At 30.8% G+C, this 9688-nt stretch overlaps 1 pseudogene; it reads left to right on the top strand.

The window, feature by feature from the left end:
* Positions 1 to 1904: 1904 nt before the first annotated feature.
* On the top strand, positions 1905 to 2720 carry LOC145833579 (carbonyl reductase [NADPH] 1 pseudogene; annotated as a pseudogene).
* The last annotated feature ends 6968 nt before the right edge of the window (positions 2721 to 9688 follow it).

Raw genomic sequence — 9688 nt, 5'->3', positions numbered from 1 at the left:
GCCAATGAGAATCATATGACGAAATGTTTCTAACTAAATACTGATGCAACAAAACATCAGAACATGACAGGCAGTTTATATGTAAGCAGTTAGTTAGTTTGGTGTGTAGCTTGAAGCAACAGAATATCTTGAACGTTTTTGTGAATGCTTATTGTAAGTAGTGTTTTGTCCTAAAAGTGAATATTTCAACAGGTGTTTAATCGTTTAAATATATAAGCCAGGTTTATAGTTTAACAGTTTATTAAAATTTTTACAGTTTCTTCTTTACTAAAAGTTTTATTTAATTTTTAGTTTATTGTTTTAAGTCTTTTGATATAGATTTAAATAGCTTCCAGTTTTTAAAGTGTTACCAAAGTAATTAATAATTTTGTATATGCTAGTATTTCTTGTTGTGTTTTATAAAAAAGATTCATCACTCAAAACTGTCGTGTCTGATTATATAAAGTAGTCTCAGTTAGAATTTAGTATTTGTTAGATATTAATTAAATAAGGTAGGATTTAATTATGATGGGTAGTACTAATAAGTTAAGTGTACCACAATCAGTCCACAACTTTACTACCAAATTGTCAACCTTTGCTAGCTGTTCTACTGATTATTAGATTAAAGTAATTTTTCATTTTTAAAAAACCTCATTCTGACTCAGACTTGTTTATACTCACTCTAGCTAGTTTTATTGACTTAAACAGTGGCAACCCTACTAGTTTGAAAATTTTTGGGAATTTTAGAAAATCTTGAACTGCCTCAGGCTAGTTTAGTTTTTTATAAAAACTCAGGCTAGTTTTCTTTTAGATTTTGAATGAGTTTGAGCTGATCCAGTTTTCAATATTTTGTAATTTTCTAGTGTATTTTGTTCAAGAACTTGATTTCAGATTTTTAATTGTAAATAACACCTAAATTTGTAAAACTTGTGGCTAGCTGTTCTACTTATTATTAGATTAAAGTTCTTTTTTTTCAGTTTTTAAAAACCTCATTCTGACTCAGGCTAGTTTATTCTAGTGATGTACCGGACTCACTATCCGGGTCCGGCCGGATATTGCCATTTTTGTCTGATATCCGGATCCGGCCGGATTTTAATTTGAAAAAAAAGTCCGGATCCGGTTCCGGCCGGACTCTGATTTGAAAAAAAAGTCCGGATCCGGTTCCGACCGGATTCTAATTTGAAAAAAAAGTCCGGATCCGGTTCCGGCCGGATTCAAGTTTGAAAAAAAAGTCCGGATCCGGGTCCGGCCGGACCCAAAATTGTGGGTCCGGTACATCACTAATATAAATAAACAGAAGACCTTTCAAAGTGTTTTGTGTGTAAAATTGAGACGGTTCGTAAAAAGTTTTATTAAATACATATATTACTTACAAATTCAGTTAGATTACAATTTTGCCTGAAAACAAACTAACTATGCTGAACGAATCTCAATATTATTTACAACTGTTTTAATATTTATATTTAATACAAAAATAAAACAACTCTTTTTTGTTGTAGCATAAATTTCACAATTTTACATATTTAAATAAATAGTATGTGTTAAGTATAAACACTTCTTTACACGTTTATTGAACTCAATGCTTTATGCACAAATTTTTATTCATAGTAACTTTCATTTGCGCGAAAATTAGTAACTTTACATAAAAAAGTTATATGATGTAATATTTTAACAGTCAAACTGACTATTCACAGTACTTTTGAAAATTTTGTTCCTTTTTGAAACAATAGTATAAAACATTTAATTAGCATACTAGTTAGTAAAACATGTTAAATAATATATTTTTCTAACATGTACTTTGCTTTTCTTTTTTTTTAAGTATTTAGTATTACATACTATGATAAAAAAATGAAAATATTATTATTAATAAATGTTATATCAAAAAATTTAAATTAAGACAGATAAATTTTAAACACGAGAAAACTATGACAAATGTTGCCATAGTAACGGGTTCCAACAAGGGCATCGGGCTCGCCATCGTCAGGGGGCTGTGCCAGAAGTTCGACGGGGACGTCTTCATTCTGTCCAGGAACGAGCAGCGCGGCAGGGAGGCGGTGAAGACCCTTGAGAGAGAGGGACTCTACCCCCAGTTCCACGAATTGGACGTTTGCGACGTCAAGTGCATCGAGCGGCTCAAAAGCTTGATGACGTCACAGTACGGGGGCATCGACGTCATCGTGAACAACGCGGGCATCGCGTACAAGTCGACCGACGCGACGCCGCTCGTGAAAAAGGCGGAGGACTGCGTGAGGACGAACTACACTGGAACCGTCGACATCAGCAGGATCCTGTTTCCTATTGTGAGGAAGGGTGGCAGGATCGTCAACGTGTCCAGCACTTTGAGCATCATGTACCTCAAGCAGTTGAGCGAGGAGAACCAAAAGTTCTTCAGGAGGGAGACGCTGACGGAGGAGGAGCTGACGGGGAAGATGGAGGAGTTCGTCGAGAGCTGCCGGAGGGGGACTTGCAAGGAGGACGGGTTCGTGGAGCAGCCGTACGGAATGTCCAAGGTCGGCATGTCCGCGCTCACCTTCGTGTGGGCCAGGAAGCTGAAGGGTAGTGACGTCATAATCAACGCGGTGTGCCCCGGGTGGGTGAAGACGGACTTGGGCGGGGATAAGGCCTCGAGGACGCCCGATCAGGGCGCCGAAGCCCCGGTTTACCTGGCGACGCTTCCGGCCGGGGTGGAGTCCCCGAACGGTGAATTCGTTTCTTCGGAAAAGAACATAAAGGAATGGTGAAAAAATAAATTTTGTTAAAAATATTTAACAGTTTTGTGTTTATTTTTTTATGAACTTATTTTTATGACTTTGTTAGTTTGAATACTTTTTTTATGTTATAAGCGTTGAGATTTACCCGAAAAAAAAGTTATAGAAATTCTATTTTAAACACGTTTAACAAAAAAATTTAACCAGCACTTATACAGTAAAATAAATTCTTAAAAGCTATTATACCAACTTTTAGAAACACAGTTATAAAAGAAATAAAAAAGTTACTCAGATTTTTTATGCAAATGCAACAAGTCACTTGTGTAGATATTCTTCTAATCATTTATCAACAGTATAAGAAATTTTAGAGTTTATAATTTAGTTCTTTGATATTTTTAAAGGTTTAAGCATAAATCAGTTCCATTGACCATATTACCGAATGTCAATTTTTTTGTCGTTTTCAATAAACTTAAAAGTTTATAAGTTTTATATAACTATCACTTATTTTAGTTTTTAATTTGTTGTTTTTTAAAAACTAAAAAGAATATAATGTACTATCTATAGAAAAAATCACATTGGGTAAAATGTGTCTTGGGTTACAAAATAAAATTTGCAAAGTAAGCATAAAATTTCAAGTGTAAAATTATAAAAACTAATGAAAAGTTTTTTTTTTTCCTGAAAATAATCGTTATAATAAACAAAAAATGTTATAAGATATTCAACAACTTGTAACCCAACTAAACTTGTTACTAAAATCAGCTCAGCAGTTGAAACCATTAATTAACATGTAACAGTTATTTTTCGAAACTTAGAAGCTTAAAATAAATGTTTTTTCACATAACTCATAAATATATTTTGACCAAAGTTTTTTCAATAACTATCTTAAAAGTCGTTTTTCTATTTTATCTTTCGAAAGAATAAAATGTCGTTTTTTAAAAACTAGTTTGTATATGAATTTAATTAAAGTTACAATGAACTTCTTAGTTAATCCTCAGTAATCTTTTTTTTTAATACGTGTCGTCGTTTGTTGAAGTATTTAGATTGTAAACATTCGTTTTGAATCGCAAGAATTTGGCGGGAAGCTTAAATAGTTCTTTCCAGCAGAATTGCTAGATTTCCAGAAATAAAGAGTTTTAAATCTAAAACATTTTTTTTATTAAAACGTTATGTTCAAGTAGATTTGAGGCGATATAGTAAACTAATTCTGGTACTCTTCCTTCAAAATCAAATAACTTTTGGTCCGTGCTGGCATTTTTGTTAGAAAAAACATTGTATATGACGTTCCACTAACTAAATTATTTTCTAAGATGCACGATCTAAGTTTAAGAAACTAAATCATTAAAAGCTAGACTTACACCATATTCTAATTCTCGTAGCTTTCCGATGTAAAATTTTACAAATTTATATTTTTCGTTCTACTTTTTTACAACGTACCGCAAGCATATTCATAATATCAATATGAGTTGTTTGAAATACTTCAAAGTAAAAAAAAAAACAGCAGACAACATTGTTAGTCATATTTTCATTATGTAGAACGATTATAAGGCCTTGCTAATTGCTTATTCAATCGGTATATTTCGTAATGGTAAGAAAAATTCCTTATTTTTTTTAGCGTTACTATTTAGTTTGATTACTTATATTTTCATTAATAAGTTTAAATTTTCCTTTTTTTAAACAATTAATTAAGATTTTATTAATTCAATTCAACATTTTGTAGACAACAAAATTGATGAATTTATTTATTTTTTTTTCTTGCATGTTGTCATTACGAGTATTTTATATTTTTCAATATTTAAAAGATATATTAATTTTCTTAAAATAAAAAAATATTTTTTTTTTGTAAAACTATATTTTAAAAGGAAAAGTTTACATGATTTTATAACAAATTTAAGTAGTTTTCGACTTGGTGGAGTATAAACAACTTTTAATATTATTATAGTGGGAAAGAGAAGCTTTTAGATATTCGTGCATTTTGAAAACTTTTTTTTAACTTTTTAAGTTTTAATTTAATCTGTTACACTTATAATTTTTTTCAATTTTAACAAACAAGATCTTGCTCAAACTTCTTGGTTTTTCAGTACCAAATTTTTTTAGATAGAGTAATCAAAAAAAACTTTGTGACCTAAAGTTCAACTATTTTTTAATTGTTTATATTTATAAAAATAAACACGTTTCAAAAAAATTTAATTGAGCTTATGATTTATAACAAGTTTAGATAAAAAACATTATAATCTAACTTCATAGGTATAATAATTTTTATTAAGATTAAACAAAAACTACATTTGTTTGTATATAAGAGCCCATCTAATTTTATTACATGGGTATTCTTTATAAAATTAAACACATTTTTGAGATAATATAAAGGAGTTGAGCCTAAGGTTCGTATTTAGTTAAAAAAACATTTTAAACATTTATTTTTGCTTTATAGATAATAAGTTTTTTGTTTCGATTATATCAAAACATTAAAAAATAATTTCATGATCTTAAAAGTCAACTTAATTTTCTACTCTTCTATTATTTATAAAATTCAAAACGTTTCGAATAAATTTAGAGAAACTTTTATTTTTTATTCAATTTAAAAAGTTCTTAAGTTTTTTTTTTCGCTTTTTTACATATTACACTTTTTATTAAGACTAAAGAATACAGCATAGCTTTTTTTTTGACCTAAAAGATCAATTAATTTTTTATGTTTTTATTTATTACATTTATATATATTTGCTGCTTCGTGATATTTTTAAACATGCTAAGTCATAGTTAAAACAAACTATCACAAAAATTACTCACAAGGTCTATTTTGTTTTTCTAAGACAAAAACTTTACTTACTGCTACATTTTTAAGTAGCTTAAAAATGTTAAGAAACATATATTAAAATTTAATACTTACCTTGGGTAAATTTGATTATAAAAAATAGTCCTTTTTATTTTAAACTGTAGCGTCCTTAAGAAAACTATTTTAAGTCTTATATTTGCTTATAGTTTGTATTAGAAACTTGAAATACTTATGATTATTTAAAAAATATAATTTTGCTTTATACACTCCACAACTTTAGTATTATAAATCAAACCTTTAAAACTAAAATATAATAAGTAAACAACGAAGTAAAAAAACAACTTTTATTTCAAGTGAAACTTTTCAAAGTACACAATTATAAAAATGTTATAATCCAATACTTGAAAGTTTGACAAATAAAATTTAATTTTCGGGAGTTTAACAAAATGCAAAGCTTAATAAAATTGAAATATAATAAAACAGAATATTTCTAATTTTTTGAATTATCTATATCTTAATATATCAAACATACTACTAGACAAAATATAAACGATAAATATCGTTATAAAATCTAAATTTAAAATTTAAATCTTATACACATTAGAAGAAATCATTTGATACAAGTTTGAATTTTATAGAAAAAACTAACTTATAGAAAAAATAAAAACAGAATAAATCAATAATGTCCAATTTCACAAAGCCCGTAAAGTTCTTGTGACTTGGGCAAGTTTTCGAGCGCTTTTTTCTCGTGCCTTATGACAACGGCTTGATCGAGCTCGGTGTCACGTGGCACTGAAGCCGACCAATAGTAGAGCAGCTGTTCAAACGGATTTGCGCGGGAAGCAAACAAATATTCGCCGTTCAACAGTTGGAACTCGCTGTTCAAAGTTTTGTCCTTGGCCCGCTGGCATCCGATCCAAACATCGTTGCTGTCAATCGCTTCTTCCACCAAACTGAATAAGTGAAAAATTTCAAAATTTTTATTTTCAATATTTAATTTAAGATTTTATTAATGTAGAAAAAACTTATGCTCAATGAGGTTTTGAAATGGTAAAAAAAAATTTAAAGTGTCATGTTTTATTCCACGTCCAAAAAACGTTTTATCAAAAGATTTATAAAAATAATCAATCTAATGAGCTTGAATGGACAATACCAAATTTTAAAAACTTGTTCATTACACTTGCTCAGTAGCAATACACAACTTAACTTGAGTAAATTCTTTAGCTACTTACTCCTTATACGATGTACGAAGTCTTCCAACGTATCTCTTCAAAGTGTTGTGGACCAGTTGACCTCCCATATCTTCGCACATGTCTCTTGTTTCTTCCCAACTTCCTTTTTCCGTTGTCAGTTTGATGTCAAATCCTGTTTTATAAAGTAATGTCGTTGATGAGTTGTATATAGAGAAGGATCAGTTCATCTCTTTTTAGATAAGTAGTTTGTCTACAAATGTACAAACAGAATGCTACATGCTTAAAGTTTTTGCTTGGCTTTTTTGAATAGAATTTGTGCGTAATTTTTATCATAAGCTTTTAACTGCTTATATAAAGCACTTGATATGAGCTTGTGGCAAATACACTTATTATACTGTTATTATAATTTTAGTTCAAAACGGTACTTATTTTTTTTGCATTTATAGTCCAATTACAAATAATTGTAGACAAAACTCATACAATTTGTTACTTGAGTCTTAATTCAGTTTGACTTTTATTTTAGCTTAGGTAGCAATACTTATCTATTTGAATATATTTTCTAAGTTTTAAACTCATGAATGAACTCATGAAAGCTTTAAGCAACTTTTAACTTTACTTAAACCCAATTAACTTACGAAAACGTGTATATATTTACTAAACAGTACTAAATTATAAAAAATTATAAGTTGTCATTTAAGTAATTACGGAAATTTAAAAACATTAAGTTGAAAAACGATATAGAAAAATTTACATAGTAACATGTTTTTTAGTCTTAAAACAATTCTACTGTAGTATACAAGTCTGAAAACAAATGCTGAACATCTGAAGAATCAAAATTGATAGTAAAAAATACTAAAACGATATTTGAAACAGTTGTTGTACCTGCGTAACAGACAAGTCGTTCTGATCTGTCAGCTGAAACGTACCAGCTTCCTCTGCTGCATCTCGTGTAAGGAAGATTTGGCACTTTGGCGTCTCGAGCTGAGCAGACGGCAATTTCGCAGATTGAAGCCTGGTAGGATTGGTAGCACCCGAAGTCGCTCAAACAGCCGCGATCTCGGTTGTAGTCCACGCAATGCTGAATGCTTTGGAAGTTGTCGGGTTCGCGCCGGCAGAACTGCGATATTTGAGATATCAGAATTCTTTTACCGTCGGGCAGGGTGACGAAGTCGTTTGCGGAATAATCGGACCCGGGCCGCTGCAAACCTGTCCACATCTTACTTCCTGGTAATGTGTCTATGATCTTCTTTATTCGACTGTAATTTGGGTATAATATAATACAGTAGATTTTAAGTGCTTAATTTTACCTCCAGAAATTAGTTATTTGTATAGTTTTTAAAAGTTTAGCAAAACTATTTTGACCTGAGAAAATGTTTTTGTGACAACATAAACCCTTGTTTTTTATTATTGTTCTCTATAAATGTGGTAAAATTTTAAAGATGTTCATATAACTATTTTCAAAATACGGCTTATTATTATTTTTGCTCGACTTGTCAACTCAGGTGAACTTTAATAAAAATAAACATTTCAGTTTGAAAATGTTTTAACTCACCGTTTTCTACTATTCAAGTACCGAAATTTGTCAATGCAAATAACAAGAAAAACAAAGATAACTTCTCTAAAGTACTTACGGCATATAAGCAGGGATGAAAAAAGTCGTAGACATCAGGGTACCTTCTACCGATCTGCAAGCATCGTCGGCAAACTGGTATGAGTTTGACTCTTCTCTTGGCCTAAGCTCGAAGCGGTCAACTTCGCATACAATCGGCCGTTTGCTTTCACAGTCTAAATTAACAACGCAGAAGCCGTTTGTGCGGATGAAATAGCAGATCGAAGAGGCGGAAGGTTTTGGGAAGCCTGAACACCAGTTTAAAAAGGTGTCGCTCAATTCTGGCTTTCCGTAGATGTAAGTGTACTCGAAGTTTTCATCACTCATGTGCTGAGTTATAGCCTTCAAATACCTGTTGTATAAGTTTACATTTTTGTTGTTATAGAAAATAAACAATCACCGTTTTGAATGCAATTTTTTCTTTTTATAAAACGTAACTAGAAAAGTAGTAGGGTTAGCAAAGTGTTTTAAAACAAACTTTTCATAATCTACATCGTCAAGGGTTGGTCCAAGAAGGTCTGCAGACAAATTGTCGCACTTTTCAACTGCCTCATCGTACGAATGAGCATCCGTTATTATTTGATACGCTTTACATTGTCCTGAAAATTTTTTATCAATAAGGCGTATATTGCTTTTCATATACAACGTTTAATAAAAAAACACCAACTTTTAATGCACAAGGGTTTTGCCACTTGGCTCCCAGAACTGACTTCATTCCACTGCACAGCATTCGGAGGTACTTGTTGGTTGCAGTGGAATGTAAAAGAAGCTGGAAAGTAAGAGGATATGAGCAGGTGGTAGCCTTCGTCGCAAACGTAACTCTTCCTTGTTCCTTCTACATCTTTCATGCTGGCATGCTGATCGGTCAACTGGTGGAATTGACCGTTCTCGATGGAAGTTGGCAACAGTTCGCAAACTGAAATTTGTTGAAATTTTCAAAACTTTTATAACTAATCAATATTTGGTACAGTTATATTTGTTGCCAAAGAAGGCAAACTTTTTGTAAACAGTAATTAAGTTTTTTTGATATATTGTCTTCCATCTAAAAGCCAAATTTTTATGCAAAAGACTTAAAGTTAGCTAAATTGAACACAAAACTTAAGCAGACGTCCTTAAACTCATTAAGCTGCGTAAATTAGTAAGTTTTACAAAAAAAAGTAGTTGATTTCCCATATGTATGTTTTAATGCAGAAGTGATTGTCATAAGAAGTATTGATAGTATAAAGGTTTAAAACTGAAAATTAGATACTCAATAATTATCATTACTTAGTACACGTTAGCTATATCACTCCTTAGAATTTACTTTGGTAGCGTGTCCAAAGTGTTCATAAACTTTTATTTTCATCGTACGTGAGATTTAACAGCTAAGAAAAATAGTTTTATGTGTATTGTAACACGTTACTTTAAAAGTACTTAATGAGGTAAAACT

The sequence above is a fragment of the Thalia democratica genome, chromosome 4 (genome assembly GCF_965202585.1).
Source record: "Thalia democratica chromosome 4, ktThaDemo2.hap1.1, whole genome shotgun sequence".
In the NCBI taxonomy this organism is placed as follows: Eukaryota; Metazoa; Chordata; class Thaliacea; order Salpida; family Salpidae; genus Thalia; species Thalia democratica.
Note: the sequence above shows the minus strand (reverse complement) of the source record. Positions and strands in the feature narration are given on the sequence as shown.